The 16,018-nt window shown below is 36.8% G+C and overlaps 1 long non-coding RNA gene across 1 annotated transcript in view; it reads right to left on the reverse strand.

Moving 5' to 3' along the window:
- LOC129136908 (uncharacterized) overlaps positions 1–13,396 on the reverse strand; it is a 168,463-nt gene extending 155,067 nt beyond the window's left edge. Inside the window, exon 1 of the long non-coding RNA XR_008538939.2 lies at positions 13,168–13,396. This is a non-coding gene — a long non-coding RNA (uncharacterized LOC129136908). The remainder of the gene's footprint in view (positions 1–13,167) is intronic.
- Between the last annotated feature and the right edge of the window lie 2,622 nt (positions 13,397–16,018).

Raw genomic sequence — 16,018 nt, forward strand, 5'->3', positions numbered from 1 at the left:
TGTGGATTTTTTTCTAAATTTGCATTTAATTTTTACTTTTTTGTCTCTCAAGAATTCCAGTTTTTTAATTTCCTTGGTTCTTGGAGAAATGTTCAGTTTCAAACATCTGAAACAGTTTTTAGAGCATTCAATCAACTTTTCACTGCCTCCTTTTAAGTATTCAGTTTTGAAAATTCTTATAAATCTTTCTTGATTTCAGAATATTCATTTTTCACAACTGGTGCTCAATTTTTATACCTGTGATAACTTCTTGAATCATGTCAATAATAGGAATGAGAATACTTCTAATTTTTTTCTTCCACCCAAGAAAAGATAGCACCACCCTTTTGAATTGCAGCATTATTTTTTATGTGTGTGAGGATATGTTCCTATTTATATGTCCTCATAGCTGAAGAAAGAAAGTCAGTCATACTTGGCCTCTGCTAGAACAGTAGAAGCCAAAGGAGATAAGACTTCCTCCATATCCCTAAGATAAAAACCTTTGATCTTCTAATTATTTTCGCTTCCTGTAACTTCTCACCTAAGTTGGCCCTTCCTCTAAATTAAGTCCAATCAATATGTTCTACCAAGTCCTCCTTTAATCTCTACCTCTTCAAGGACAGAGTACCTGTTCTTCACAGGAGGCAAAATGTTAGGTCATTCTTCTATCCTTTATTTCATTTGTCCTTTTTTGAACTTTATCTGAAACTTCTTGATGTTTTTGGAAGGTAGATCTCACAATTTATACTTTTACCACATTTTTGCATGACCTTGACCTATTGGAATCTGGTGATGGGGAAGTTGTATACCTCTGTGAATGCCACCATTCTTTTAAAACCTTGCTTTCCAATCTTTTATCTCTTCCATAATTTTCCATCAATATCTTTACTATATGCCCTATGATTTCTGGGAAATATGCATTTTCTCAAGCTGTGTTTTGCTCCAGGAAATCATTCCTAGTATTTCTTCTCAACCTGGCTCTTCCTATGGAAATAACCAAAACTCAAGCAATTTTCAACTAGAGGGTTAACAAAAGTGTTCATGAATGAGGTAATACAGAACTCTCTCCATGTGTGCTCTCATGCTGTTGGTTCGTGTATATTAAAGTCTACCATGACTGATAGCCCTATATGGTTATATTTTATTTCCACAATTACAGAATTTAGTCCTTGAGAATAGGAATAATGCTTTGTTCATGTTTATTTCCTCTATAAGGCGTAAACAGAAACCTTTACATCGCAAGGGCTCCAAAAAGAGTGTAAGTTTAGGGTAAGTTTGGCTATCATCTATTATACACTCCATATCAGTATATGTGGTACTTCTAGTCCATTCAACAAATATAATACAAATATAAAACAAAAATAATACTTCACAGTGAAGTATTATTTCTTTTTGTAAAAGAGGTATCTGAGGCACAGACAAGATTAATAACTTTAAAGTCATCCAGTTAGTGACTGAAATGGGACTCACACCCAAGTCTGATTCCAAGGTCCATGTGATTTTCTGCCACACCATTCGGATTCAATTAAATGTTAATTAAGTTGGGATGACCTCACCAGGCAGAAAACTTGTAGAAGAAATAGAATTGGGTTAGATATGAAACAACATTCCTCCCTCACCAAGTCCACTTTATAAGTTCTCTCATTGATTAAAAGTGGGAAATAGACCCCAAGGTTTCTACTGAATTGCTTGGTATACTACTTCTGACACCCTTCCTACATATCTCTTTTCTTCTCCTAAATAATTTGACAATTCTCTGATTATAAGCTATGTAAAATAACTTAGCCATATTGCACCTTGAAAATCTGAAGTCAAATTTGCTCAAGAATATCGTTTTCCTCATGTCACAACTACAATGTCATCCTAGAACGCTAAACCCGCACATATTGTGACCCAAATCTATTAGGCTTGATCTACCTTTTATAAAGGCAGCAGAAAAATATTGTACAACAACTGTTGTTCACTGACCAGAAAAGTAGGAATTGAAGATGATAAGGGCAGAAAAATCCTTTTAAAACATAAACTGACAGCCCATGGGCCAAGCCCAACTGCTGTTATGTTTTGTTTGGATTAAACAGTATTTTAAAGCTATTTGACTTCATAGCCAATATTTAAAAGTTTAAAATTCACATAGAAATCAGATTTCTGGCTTCTTTTTTAAAAAAATATGAAGATCTGATCTCACTGGACTTGCATTCCTGCATGAAAACTATTTACTGGTTATATTTTATTTCCCCAATTTAAGTTGAGTAGCAGCAGGGATAGCTAGTCCCTCCAACTGTGGGCCAGTGAGTTTGGAGCATACAACATATACGAAGTAAATACAAAATATAGAGAATTAAAGCTGGGAGAGATCTTAGCAAAATTAAATCAGCCTTTTTATTATAAATAAGGAAATTGGGCCAGAAAGGTGATATGATATAACCCAGGGTCACATAGGTGGTAAACAGCAGAGCTACAACAAAAGACTAGATATTCTAACCACTCAGGCCATCATTCTGTTTATTGACAAACTTCATAATGAAACAAGGCTCTCTCATGAAATTACATTATTTAGTAACTTAAAAATGTGAAGCGTATTATAAAATATCTGCCTGCTGTTCTCATGTTTCTTTGGCCTCTCATTTTTCTCTATTTGCGTTAGCGCTTTACCTTATTGAACACCAAATAAATCCTTTGCAATAGCAATGCCAATTTACTTGTGTGACCATATATCATTATATTCTGAAAATGGTATATTGTACAAGATCCAGCTTGTATAAACATAAGTGTTGGTCCTTAATATATATTTACATTAATTTGTTCACTTATTCAACAAATATTTATTGAGAACCTATCATGTTCAGGGAACTATATTGGAAACTCACTAAAGATAAAAAGAATGAACACGACGAATAAGATCTCTGCCTCCATGGTCATAGATTAGCAGTACCATAGTCATAGAATCGCCAACCGTGAGTAACCTAAACATGTGTTTCTCCAGATCTAAAGCAGAATTTCTTTATATTTTATAGAGGACAGCAAATATAACACACATAATTCATGATTTTTTAAAAAGTCAATATTACTAGTGGCAAATTAGAATCAGAGACTCAAAGTCTGTAAATTAATGAATCCAATGATGGAACAAATTCTCTGGAACTGAGTTAAAATACTTTTAATAATCTACATTTGTAGCCAATAATTCGTTTCTCTGTTTGAAGGTTAATTTTAAAGTATACTTCTGACGCAAGAATATTAATATTTGAAAAAAACATTCTTGGCCACCCATAAAGTCTAGAATAAATTGTCTCCTAAATATGCATGATGCATCAGACTTCACTGTAGTTGGTGGCAGCTGTAGGAGGAATGAAGTGTTTTTTGTTTTTGTTTTATTTATTTCCCAGGGAACAGTCCTCTCTCCACAAAATTTACTCTAATGAACATGTATTAAGCACTATCAATCAGTCACTGTGTTTATCACTGGAAGAATAGAAAGATGACTACAAAATACTTACTTTCCTATATTAAATGTTTATCAAAGACAGGAATTAACACAGATAGAAAATAGTTAATGCTTAGCTACATGTTGTATTTTTGTTCTAAAAAAAAAACCCCAGAAAATAAATGTAATAGATACCTTAAAATGGAAGAAAACAGTGATAGGAGTCAAGGTGGGCTTTAAGGGGGCATGAGCATTGAGGAGCAGTAGTAACTGCAGAGGAAGGGGTGAACATTTCAGAGCACTGCAAGATTAAAACCTCACCAGACATAGAGAAATACGTTTTTTTATTATCGAAATTAAACCCTAATTATACTTCCAAAAGGGAAAGAAAGATGGCTAGAATAAAATAACCAATTTGTTTTAAAAATGTAAAAAAATGAAGTTAGCCAGAAGAAACTAAAGAAAAATAAAGAAAAGGAAGAGGGAAATTAGTGGCTTGGTTAGCTAGATTCAGGTACTGAGATAATGTCATCAGAAAACCCTCTCGCTCAGCTCCCAGCTCTGCTTTTTTGTATTATCTTTCATTTCATTCCCTAAATTCAGCCAACAATGAAATCTCTCCTTTCTTTCCCCCATCCATACCTGACCCATATATTTAGGCAATTGATTATATTTAGTCCATACTTAATTAAACAATAATAATAGATAGATGTAATAGATATTTTTTGTTTTGAGATGAAGTCTGCCTCTGTTGCCCAGGCTAGAGTGCAATGGCACTATCTCAGCTCACTGCAACCTCTGCCTCTCAGGTTCAAGCAATTCTCCTGCCTCAGCCTCCCAAGTCACTGGAGTTATAGGTGCCCACTACCATGCCAGGCCAATTGTTGTATTTTTAGCAGAGACGGGGTTTCACCATGTTGGCCAGGCTGGTCTCAACTCCTTACCTCAAGTGATCCACCTGCCTTGGCCTCCCAAAGTGCTGAGATTACAGGCGTGAGCCACTGTGCCCAGCAATATCGTATTTTTGTTATTCCTGTGAAACTAAGAACGTTATGGAAATGACCAAATAATGTATGTCTTTTGTATAATCTGTAGCAGCTTGCATATTACCTTTCACAAAGCAGATGATCGATATCTACTAGTTGCATTAAAATTATATGGAATTAATCTTAATTGAGGTAGTTAGGACCTTGTATTCTGGGTGGGAATTAGAAATGATCATTTATAATACAGGCATTGGGACAAAGAAGGGTCAGTGACAGATTGCATGAAATACACTAAAGTTCAGTAATCATTTCTAGTATTTTCAAGGTTTACATATGAAAAAAGTAGGAATAATATTGACATGTTATAATAACAAAATAGCAATGTTTAATGGGAGAATCAATTTGTGGAAGAAGATAAATTTTATTTTGGACACCTTGAGAGCTTTAACAGCTAATAAAATATTGAAGTTGCTAGTTCATATTTCCAAATGCCTTGGGAAGTAGCAAGTAGATGAAAGTTGAAGTCTGAAGGTATGGAGTAGGATTCACTGTCATAAGCATAGTATTGATGATGCTCATAATTAGGAATGGATACCATTCCAAAGGAAGGAAAACCAGCATTTGACAATATGATTGGCTACATATTCTAGGAAAAACCTACCATAAACCCTAAGAAATTCTGGATACAATAAAATAAATAGAATTTAAAATGCATTAATGAGCAACAAAGAAAGTGAAAGAAATTCACGGTTCAAAAAGGCTAAAAAGAGCTTGAAACTTAGTGTGAGCAAATGCTAAACTCACAGACTGTCCAAGGGCATCTCCTGAGAGCAGGAATCTAGATGCTTGGGTTTTTTAATGTTTACAACCAGGGAAAGTGAAAAAGCCTTCAGTCTGGCTCAAGGTAATAAGTCAAATCTGAGCCTTCTGGAGAAAGTTGGGTTACTTGAAGCGATATTCCCTCAATAAAAAAAAATGTAAGCCAGAAAAGATTTCATCCGCTGGGAAAGAGAGGAACAGAGGAATCAGTTTGCCTTAGGTCTTGGTAGAAAGAAAAAATGAGCCTCCCTTCAAAATTCATAATGAGGCAGGCATGGTGGCACACGCCTGTAATCCCAGCTACTCAGTAGGCTGAGGCAGGAGAATCACTTGAACCAGGGAGTCAGAGGTTGCAGTGAGCCGAGATCGCACCATTACACTCCAGGATGGGCAAAAAGAACAAAACTCCATCTCAAAACAAAACAAAACAAAACAAAAAAAACATAATGATAAGCCTGCCCTCACATGGGTTGGAGATTTGAACATTTATTATCTTTGCATTCTAGTAGACCACAAGCAAAATTAATGTTTAAGGGTTTCCAGGCTGATAGTAGCCCAGGACACCTGGCAGAAGAAACACAGATCCTGTGTGGAGATACGTTTTCTTAACCTAGGTTCCTCAGGATCCCTATAAATTAATATCAGCCAAAGGAAAGCTTACAAAAGAAAATTATCAAAAACTCAATTAAATAATGTACTAAAAATAAGAGCCAGTAGAAAAATAACCCATGGTCATCAGATATTGAAGAATCAGATACAAATTATTTTAAAGTATGCTTTAAATTTTGGGGGGGTGAAAGATAATTAAAAATAAGAACAATAGAACAAGGTGTTTTCAAGAATTCACCAGGCACATTTGAAAAAGAACTCAAAATAACTTGTATAAATGAACAATGTAAATTTTGAACTTCAAAACTCAGCAGATTGGTTAAACAATAGGTTAGACACAGCTGAAGGGAGAATTGAAGAACTTGTAAAAAAGATCTGAAGAAACTAAAAACAATGCAACGTCTTTGAAATTTAAAAAAGTGTAAGAGACTTTGAGAACAGAATGATCAGGACACACATACATCTATTTGGAGTTTACAAAGGAAAATAAAACAGAGAAATGGAGAAGAGTTGACACAAAGAGATAATAGCTTTGAAGCTGGGTGTGGTGGCTCATGCCTATAATCCCAGCACTTTGTTAAACTGAGGCATGCAAATCACTTGAGCCTAGGCATATGAGACTAGTCTGGGCACCAATGGTGAGACCCTGTCTCTATAAAAAACAAACAAACGAAAAATTAGCCAGGCACAATGGCACATGCCTGTAGCCCCAGCTACTTGGTAGGCTGAGGCAGGAGGTCACTTGAGCCTGGAAGGCAGAGGTTCCAGTGAGCTGAGATAGCACCACTGCACTCCAGCCTGGGTGAAAGAACCATGGCCAGGCACGGTGGCTCACACCTGTAATCCCAGCACTTTGGGAGGCTGAGGCAGGCAGATCACCTGAGGTCAGGAGTTCAAGACCAGTCTGGCCAACATGGTGAAACCCTGTCTCTACTAAAAATGCAAAATTAGCCAGGCATGGTGGCCACGCCTGTAGTCCCAGCTACACAGGAGGCTGAGGCAGGAGAATCACTGGAAGCCAGGAGGCAGAGGTTGCAGTGAGCCAAGATCACGCCACTGCACTCCAGCCTGGGTGACAGAGCAAGACTCCATCTCAAAACAAAACAAAAAAAAAAGTGACACCTTATCTTAAAAAAAAGAAAGAAATAATAGCTTTGAATTTTTCAGTCTCTATGACATGTATCTTTAATTCACAAAGTACAACAAACACCAATAAAAGTAAGTAAAAGAAAATCCACCCTTTATTTCTTTATTTTATTTTTTATTTTTTTGAGACAGACTCTTTTTCTGTCACCCAGGCTGGAGTGCAGTGGAGCAATCTCAGCTCACTGCAACCTCCGCCTCCCAGGCTCAAGCGATTCTCCTGCCTCAGCCTCCTGAGTAGCTGGGATTTACAGGTGCGTGCCATCACGCCCAGCTAATTTTGGGGTGTGTCTTTGCCCAAAAATTAGTAGAGATGGTGTTTCACCATGTTGACCAGGCTGGTCTGGAACTCCTGACCTCAGGTGCTCCACTGTCCTCGACCTCCCAAAGTGCTGGGATTAAAGGTGTGAGCCAACACGCTCAGCCCCACACTTTAATTACATGGTAGGTAGTGAAATTTCAAAATGCCAGTGACAAAGTGAAAACCTAAAATGCAGCTGGTGAGAAATATATGTGTGTGTCTATATGTATATATATGTGTGTGTGTGTGTGTGTGTGTCTATCTATCTATATATAGATAGATAGACACACAAATGGGTAACAGACTGTCAGCAGATTCTCATCAGCAATCTTGGAAACACCAGTAGAATAACATTTCCAAAGGGTTCAGGGAAGATAATGGTCAATCTAACATAGACTGATATAATATATATAGATATTATATAGTTATATATAGATACAACCAATAATTATATCTTTGCCTAAACTTTCATTCAAGAACAAGAGTAAAATAAAGATATTTGTAGACAAAAAAATAAAATAGGAAAACTTTAGTAGCAGCACTTTCTCACCAAAGGAAGACTTGAAGAATGTTTTTCAAGAAGAAAAAAGGTCAGCTCACGAAGTAGGATTGATATTTGAGAAGAAATGATAAGCAAATACATTGATAAATATGTGGGTGAATACAAATAATGACAGGATGCAAAATAATTATAGTAATGTGAATAAGATAGGACTAAAATATTGTACCAAGTTATGTTAGAAGATGTGGAAGATATTTATTGAGAAAATTAAAAATTTAATTGAAAAGCATCAAAGAATACCTAATAAATGTAAATGTATACCATGTTCACAGATAGGAAGATGGAATACTAAATAGATGTCCATTATCTCACAAAATTATGTATAAATTCAACACAATTCAAGTTAAAATGCTAAAAGTGTTCTTTTTTCGGAACAGAGAAAGCCAATTCTAAAGTATATCTAAAAAAGTACGGTGCCAATAATAATCAATATACTCCTTAGAAAGAAAATGTCAATGAGAAAAGTTAGGGAAGTAATTGGCTATAACAAAGCTTATCATAAAACTATAGCATTAATTTTGAATCCCATGAAACTGACTTTTTACAGGTCCAAAACAAATATTGGCCATTTCTTATGATTTAAGCTCACAATAAAGATGTCATATGGTATTGGTACAGGAAAGACAATAGATGAGGAAAATCCAGAATAGAGTGTATAGGGACAGATCCGTGCATATTTGGGAACATTGTCAGAAAGGCCACTATAGGTCATTGGGAGAAAATTAATAAAGGGTACTCCATTAATTAATTACCTGATAGGAAAGTAAAGTCAAATTAGGTTTATTACCTAATACAATAAACAAAACTAGCTGCACATGGGTAAAACACATACTTATAAAAAGCAAATATTAAAACTGGTAAAAGAAAATATAGGAGAAAGTCTTTACAAATATCTATTTTCCACTCCTACAGTAATAAAATTTTCATATGGGCATATGGCTATCCAGAATAAAGACTACATTTCCTGACCTTTTTTGCAGGTAAGCAGGATCACTGGATGACAAAGTACTGGCCAATGAGATATAAGTGAACATATCCATAAAGCAGCTCCCAAGGACCTCCTTAAAAGAGATGGTACACACACACTTTGCTCTTTTTTTCTGTTCCTTTGTCTACCTTTCTGCCTAGACTATGAGTACATAAGGGGCAATAAGGCATCATAAGATGAGAGCAGAGAGCTTGAGAGAGCCTAGATCTCTGAAGACTGTATGGAGCAGAGCTCCCATACCACTCCAGATTGCCTGGCTTGAGACTTTCACATGAGAGAAAAAAATAAGCTTTTTTTCTTGTTTAAGTCACTATTATTTTAGGTCTCTATTCCTCACTGTCAAACCAAATGCTAACTGCAATTTGCAATGACATTTCTTCTCTCCTTATTTCATTTTCTTTTTTTAAAACCTGAAGTTCTGATATCTAATCTCCTTACTTCAAAATAAGTGCAAGAGAGAAAAGCAGAATACATAGAAATAATTTTATAGAAACATTCATTTTTAATACACTAGATGAGAAGAGAGAACAATGAAAGAGAAAAAACTGTAAGAGAAATGCCAAATGCTATTGAAATGTGAAGAGTGAGGACTAAAAAAAAAAACAAATAATAACTCCTGCATTTGTCTGGATTGCAAAGACGTCACTGGTGACTTTAGAGAGCTATTTCCAAATAGTGACCAGGAAGCCAATGAACCAACACAGCATTCATGGGATTATTGGCACGTAAACATTATTTGGAGGCCTTCCAGCTCAAAACAAAACCGGGAGACAGACTCGTTTAGTGTTTCTGAGCTACAGGTGTAACTAAGTATACCGGAATCATCAAAACACAGAAATAGCCCTTACCCTCGATAAATTTTTGATGTCTTTTCCATAATCATGTTACACACCTAATAGGAGCATGCCTGGTCTACTCTATCTGGTCACTAGAATGGCAACTGCGAATTCAATTGGAGTTCCATCTATCTCTCTCCTTAACTATATGAAGGAATCCTTTTTTTTCTCTCTAGGCTTTAGAAGGTAACCATTGCATACCAAGGAATGAACTGTAAAGACTATTATTGGCAATATATTTATGTATGTATATATAAGTGTTTATGTGTAATGGAAAGTGACAAATCTCCTAAAGATATAATAAGAATATGAGCCATATCTCATTCACCAATCTCTGTGCAGAGGCCCTGAGCACCAGAACAAAGGAAACAGAAGTGAATGCAGGCCACAGCTTTGAACTTTGCAAATTATGAGTACATATTCTTTGACATATCCAAGGAGTTGCTTTTGAAAATGTGTGCATGAACTGAGAACACATATACCAGAAGAAAACTTTCCTTAAGAAGTACTGATAAAGAATGAATTTAGGGGATTTCAGTCATTGCAACATATAATAGCTTATATTCATATATCCTTAAAGTATAATTAGAAGCATACTTAGCTGGGCGTGGTGGCTCATGCCCGTAATCCCAGCACTTTGGGAGACCAAGGCATGTGGATCGCCTGAGGTCGAGAGATCAAGACCAGCTTGGCCAACGTGGTGAAACACTGTCTCTACTAAAAATACAAAATTAGCCAGGCATGGTGGCAGGCACCTGTAATCCCAGCTACTCCAGAGGCTGAGGCAGGAGAATCGCTTGAACCCGGGAGGCGGAGGTTGCGGTGAGCCAAGATTGCGCCACTGCACTCCAGCCTGGGCGACAAGAGCGAAAAAAAAAAAGAAAAGAAAAGAAAAATTCATTAAAAATACATTTTAAAAAGAAGCATACTTAATTTGGTAGATTTAGTGATTCAGTAGTAGCATTGACCAAAAAAGTTAGTGTTGGGTTTGATGAAGAGTGTAGCTATTACAAAAGCGAGGGAGGTTTGTCTCCATAAGATGATCTTCTTGGAAATAGAGGACTAGCTTCCCCTATTGCCATCAGATGGCAGGAATTTCTTAAATTCCCCTTAAATTTACTTCACTTTACAGAAACTTTACTATGTCAAACGTTTACAATGCATTCCTTCTTCCCTTAGAATGAGTACAGCACTTAAACCTCAAACCATAAAGGTAACAAAGGTAACCTATGAGGTATTAAAACAGAAACAGAAACACAAAAGGCACTAAAACCTGCCTGGTGGCTGAAGCAGAAATGCCTGATGAGTAACTTTCCTGCCACATTAGGTGAGGATGCTGATAAAGAATGAATTTAGGGGATTTCAGTCATTGCAACATATAATAGCTTATATTCATATATCCTTAAAGTATAATTAGAAGCATACTTAGCTGGGCGTGGTGGCTCATGCCCGTAATCCCAGCACTTTGGGAGGCCAAGGCGTGTGGATCGCCTGAGGTCGAGAGATCAAGACCAGCAGTGAACACCTATGAGGTGGACACCTATGAGGACACGTAGACACAGGGTCTGCACACGTGTGAACAAATCGCTTAAATTGCCTCACACGTTTCTTTTCTTTTCTTTGAGATGGCGTTTTGCTCTTGTCCCCCAGGCTGGAGTGCAATGGCGCGATCTCAGCTCACCGCAACTTCTGCCTCCCGGGTTCAAGCGATTCTCCTGCCTCAGCCTCCCACGTAGCTAGGATTACAGGCATGCGCCATCACGCTGGGCTAATTTTGTATTTTTAGTAGAGACGGGGTTCCTCCATGTTGGTCAGCCTGGTCTCAAACTCCCAACCTCAGGTGGTCTGCCCGCCTCGGCCTCCCAAAGTGCTGGGATTACAGGTGTGAGCCACCGCACCCAGCCACCTCACACGTTTCTAAAGTGGATAAATCACGATTTTTACCTGATTACGTAAATTGTATTAACTATACAGTGCACTCCATGCCATCCCATCTCTATGCTCCTTGAAAAAAAAGTTGCCTTTTTTGACGGGAAAGGAAAAATATGTAGTAGGGGAGGTCGAAGCCAGGAGAGAAAACAGAAGTCAAATTCCCTTTTCTGAAGCAGGAATGGAAGAGGATGGGATCATGCTGTCACAGAATCCTCTCAGCCAAATCTCCCTGGTTTGGACCAGTTAATGTAACCACAATTTATCAAGAGGTACCTGGAATCTCTGCTACTACTCTGGAAGACCTAGGCAGCTTCATGACCCAGAATTGTTCCTCCTGAATATTTGAACTACAAAATGCAAATGTCAGCATGTGCTCCAAGTGGAGCTCTGCAGCAGGAATCTAATTTATCTTCTACAGGTACACCCCTTAACCCAATGTCTAGATGTGCAGCCTCACCCAGGACATCTCATTAACCTTACAATCATCGCCTGCATTTTCCCAGTTGAAAGTTTTCAACTTTTTGGACTAGTCTGTGGGGGGGATTTATTCCATGCCTCTGACTCTGTCTTCTTTTCCTTTTGGATCTTGCACAAATCAAGGCCATTATAGTTGACTAAGATGATTAAGCCATAGTGAATCCTCACCTATGTAAATCCAGAAAAGAATTGTGAATACCTTCAGAGAAAGTCCTAATAGAATGCCTTACTCTAGGCAATTCTTTTACATAACTTCCTGAAATACTTATTTTAAGGGCTGAATGCTAGCTAGAAGACTCCCTTATTTTACAAATGCATTTTTTCTGTTTCTCCTCCAATATTTTTCTCAAGGTCCTTGGAGATAGAGTTAAAGAGCAAACCTTCCAGATTTTAAGCCTCAGTACATTTGAAGGTTATGTCAGGAACATTAGATATCTTTATGTTTGGATTTCTTATTTATCAACTACACTAAACTCTCATATTGTAAGAAACCATATTTTATATTATTTGTGTATACACATTATAATGTAGTGCCTTACAATAACTAGTGGCTTATCTGTGAACTAATGGGTGCTCAAAACATTCATCATTGGTTGTATTTTAGTTATTTCAATGTCTGTTCATTCAAGAGGGAGAAATAAAGAAAAAATTAAAACATAGCTCATATCCTCAGTTCTTTTACTGAATTGAATTCTGCCTTGTAAGGATGATTGACATAGTTTAGTGCCTTTGCATTTGTCCTCTTTAGTCACAACAATGGATACTTAGTAAATAATTGATTTTCTAAATGAAAAACCACCTATCTTCTCTATCTAAAGCTTGCCCATCCTTCTAGGTCAATCCAAGTCCCTTTAAACTCCACAACGTCACCTCTGAGAGCTCTATCCATAGGGCCCTTCCTTCCTCTGGGCCTGTCCTTATCAAATGTATATATTAATACTAATCAAGTTATTCTGATTTAATGATTCTTATTAAAGAAGTTAAAAATAATGGCCACTAAGACTTCTGGATTTCAGTAACTCCTCTTAGATTGATAAGAAAGGTTGAGACATAGGACAAAACACTATTCCTAAGATTAGAGAGATAGGCGAATACAGGGAGTCAAGCTTACCAGGAAACTTACAAGTGGAAATCACTGCAGGAACCATAGCCTGAGTTGAAAAAAAAAATCTGAACTGTAATTAACAAATTGCTAGAGGCTCTGTGTGAGCAAGTCTGAGAGTTAAAAATTCCAGAAGGACCTAGTCGTGGGAAGCTGTCGTATTTTTCTGAGTTTTGCCTCCAGGAGCTTGACCAGATTCTTCTTAGGGTAAGTGCTTGAGAAAATCCCATCCAGCTTCCTGCAGGGAGAGGAGAAAAAAAAAAATTGAAATACACTAGAGCACTCTGTTCTTTTAACAAGGTCTGTCCTCAGGAGAAACTAGTTAACCAAAACGAAACCTGCTGGGATACAATCAAAGCCTAAATGACCTGAGAGAAGAGAAATACCCAACTCCAGCCAGCTCTAGCCTTCCACATGGGAGAAGGGAAATATTCAACTCTATCCGATGGTAGCCATCCTGTCCTATCTAAGAAAGAAGAAAAATATTGAGAAACACTTGTGAAATTCACAACCCAGAGGCCTGGGGTCACTAAAAGACCTAATCTCAAGACTATAGAACACTTTTCCTCCCCTTACACCTTACCATCACATTACTAAAGGTCTAGTTACAACAATTCCATGTATCTGGTATGTTATGTCCAGCTATCAAAAAAAAAAAAAAATTACCAAGAATACTAAAAGGCAAAAAACACAACTTGAAAAGACAGAACAAGCATCAGAAGCAAATATGCCAGGGATCTTGGAATTATCAGACCAGGATTTAAAGCAAGTATGGTTAATATTTAAAGGCCTTAATGGATACAGTAAACAGCATGCAAAAACACATGGACAATGTAAGCACACAGACAGAAATCCTAAGAAGGAACTAAAAAGAAATTCTAGAGATCAAAAAGACTATAACGCAAATAAAGAATGTCCTTAATAGGCTTATTAGTAGACCAAATACAGCTGAGAAAAGAATCTCCGTGCTTGAGGATATACCAATAGAAACCTCCAAAACAGAAAAGTAAAAAAAAATAAAGACTGAAAAAACCCAAACCAAAACCGAATATCTAAGGACTGTGGGACAACTACAGAAAAATCTAACGTATGTGTAATAGAAATACCAAAAGGAAAAGAAAAAGATAAAGGAAAGAAAAAGTATTTTAGACTAATAACTGACGATTTCTCCAAACTAATGTCAGAAACCAAGCCAAAAATTCAGGTAGCTCAGAGAATACCAAGCAGGATAAATGTCAAAATTAAAAAATTTAAAAAAAAGGAAAGAAAGAAACCCAACTAGTCAACCAACAAACAAAAATCAACTACACCTGGACATATTATTTCCAAATTATAAAAATATCAAAAAGAAAGAAAAAGTCCTGAAAGAAATCAGAGGGAGGAAAAAAAAAACCCTATAGAGTACCAATAGAATAACATCCTTCTTCTCAGAAATCTTAAAAGCAAAAAGAGAATAAAGTGAAATACTTAAAGTGTTGAGAGAAAGAAGCCACTAATCTGAATTGTGTAGCCTGTGAAATTATCCCTCAAACGTGAAGAATACATACTTTCTCAGAAACACAAAAATTGAGGAAATTTGTTGTCAGTAGAACTGCCTTGCAAGAAATGTTAAAAGAAGTTATTTAGAAAGAAGTAACATAATATAGGTCAGAAACTGAGATCTGCATAAAGAAAGAACAACGAGGAAAGAATAAGTGGAGATAAAGTAAAAACTCATTTTTCCTGTACTTAACAGATCTAACAGATAACAGTTTGTCCAAAATAATAATAGCAACAATGTATTTAACTATGTATGCTTATGTATACATCTTATTATATATACGCTTAGGAGGGATAAGAAGGAGAAATAAGAATTATTTTGTTATTATAAGGCACCCACACTACCTGTGAAGTAGTATAGTGTTACTTGACAGTAAACTTAGATTCGTTGTGATTATATATTGCAAAAGCTACAGCAACAACTTCAAAAAGTACAAAAAAAGTATTACTGATATGCTAAGAAAGGGAAGAAAGTGGAATAATATAAAATGTACAGTTTAAAACCACAAAACGGGCCGGGAGCGGTGGCTCACGCCTGTAATCCTGGCACTTTGGTTGGCCGAGGTGGGCGGGTCACGAGGTCAGGAGATCAAGACCATCCTGGCTCACACGGTGAAACCCCGTCTCTATTTAAAAAATACAAAAAAAATTAGCCGGGTGTGGTGGCGGGCGCCTGTAGTCCCAGCTACCCAGGAGGCCGAGGCAGGAGAATGGCGTGAACCCGGGAGGCAGAACTTGCAGTGAGCAAGATCGCACCACTGCACTCCAGCCTGGGCGACAGAGCGAGGCTCTGTCTCAAAAAAAAGAAAAAAGAAAACCACAAAAGGAAAAAAGAGAGTAAAAGACAAAAATAGGAACAAACAGCAAGATCAACAAATATAAAACAGTAATAATTATGGTAGATATTAATCCAACTATATCTTTCATCATTTTGAAAATCAGTGGTCTTAGTATACCAATTGAAAGACATTGTCAGAGTAGGTCAAAAACAAGACCCAACTGGATGTATTATACAAGAAATTTACTTTAGATATTAAAACACTGTTAGAAAAAAGTAAACAAATGAAGAACAATATATATACAATGCTAACGTTAACGTTAATCAAAAGAAAGCAGAACTAGCTAAGTTAATTTCAAACAGAGCAGACTTCAAAGGAAGGAAAGTTATCAGAGACAAAGAAGGATATTACGTTAATGATAAAGGGGCCAGTTCTCCAAGAAGACATAACAATCTTTAATGTGTATGTGGCTAACAATGATGTCAAAATGCATGAGGCAAAAACTGATAGAACTGCAAGAAGAGGCCGGGCACGGTGGCTCA

This window comes from Pan troglodytes, chromosome 15 (genome assembly GCF_028858775.2).
Source record: "Pan troglodytes isolate AG18354 chromosome 15, NHGRI_mPanTro3-v2.0_pri, whole genome shotgun sequence".
Classification (NCBI taxonomy): domain Eukaryota; kingdom Metazoa; phylum Chordata; class Mammalia; order Primates; family Hominidae; genus Pan; species Pan troglodytes.